General features: G+C 31.9%; 1 protein-coding gene across 1 annotated transcript in view; it reads left to right on the forward strand.

Moving 5' to 3' along the window:
- LOC107729434 (liprin-alpha-3-like) overlaps positions 1-1,197 on the forward strand; it is a gene marked incomplete at its 5' end in the record, with an annotated part of 56,979 nt that overhangs the window by 45,209 nt on the left and 10,573 nt on the right. The gene's annotated exons all lie outside the window — the stretch shown is intronic.

Genomic DNA, 1,197 nt, shown 5'->3' on the forward strand with positions numbered 1-1,197 from the left:
ATATATATAGTTTTACTAACTAAAAGGCAGCATTTCTAAAATAGTTTTTATATTGTCGCCTTTATTTCAATTACGCAAAATGATTTTAATATTTTTAGTTTTAGCTTTAGTTAACAATAACAACACTGTTTTATGCTAGGCATAAAAATGTATGAACTTATGATAAAAAAAGGAAGATATAATGCTGATCCAATAAGGCAAGTGACTGGCCCAGAACTTTATTTTTAAGCCCTAAAATTTGGATTTGTAAGCATCAAATACACATTGTAATGAATGAACTGGAATACAGTTGTGATAGAAAGCATGTTTTTTGGCCCTCTTTTGTGGTAGATCCTGGCTTATGGAGATATGAACCATGAGTGGGTGGGCAATGATTGGCTGCCCAGTCTGGGTTTGCCCCAGTACAGAAGCGACTTCATGGAGTCACTGGTGGAAGCCCGCATGTTGGACCATCTGACCAAGAAAGAGCTGCGTGGGCAGCTGAAAATGGTGGTACCTCTCTTCCTGCTTTCCCTCTTCATTCTTCTTTCCTCTTCCTGTCCATCTATGTGTCTTTCCTGCTGCCCCTCTGCTGCGTTCCTTATCTCCTCTTCCTCACCTCTCTCCTATCATGCTATCACCTCCGCACACAAGGAGCTGAAAGAGATTAGCTGGGATCAGGTGAGTAACTTCAATACGTCCATTAAACACTTTAAAACTGATGGTGCCATTAGATAGTTGAGACTAAATTATCTTTAAGAATAAATTAAGTGTGTATTCGTATCAAAATCACATAGAATCGCTTAACTGCTGTTTCCTTTTTAATAAATGGAAGGTAGGTCAGAGCTCAACAGTAAGGATTTTTTTTCTGGCCTCAAGACCAAAAAATATAAATGTGTCTGTTTTATTCATTTAAATTTCAGATTTTACATTTTTGATTTTCCACATTTTAAATGTATATTCAATAATAATACATAAAATAAAATAAATAAAATGTTAAAATAGTTAAAAATAATTATTGTTGTCAATGTATTGTTTACAATTTTACGTTTTAAATAATATATTTGTTATTTAATATTTATTTTAAATGTAATATATAAAATTTTCTATTAAATATTAATCTTAGTTTAGTTATGTTAAATATTTTCTCTTCCAAAGAAAATGTGTGGTAATAGCTGTAATAGCAATATATACTATTATAGTATTTTAAAAAATATG

The sequence above is a fragment of the Sinocyclocheilus rhinocerous genome, unplaced genomic scaffold, assembly GCF_001515625.1.
Source record: "Sinocyclocheilus rhinocerous isolate Xijiao unplaced genomic scaffold, SAMN03320098_v1.1 scaffold697, whole genome shotgun sequence".
NCBI lineage: Eukaryota > Metazoa > Chordata > Actinopteri > Cypriniformes > Cyprinidae > Sinocyclocheilus > Sinocyclocheilus rhinocerous.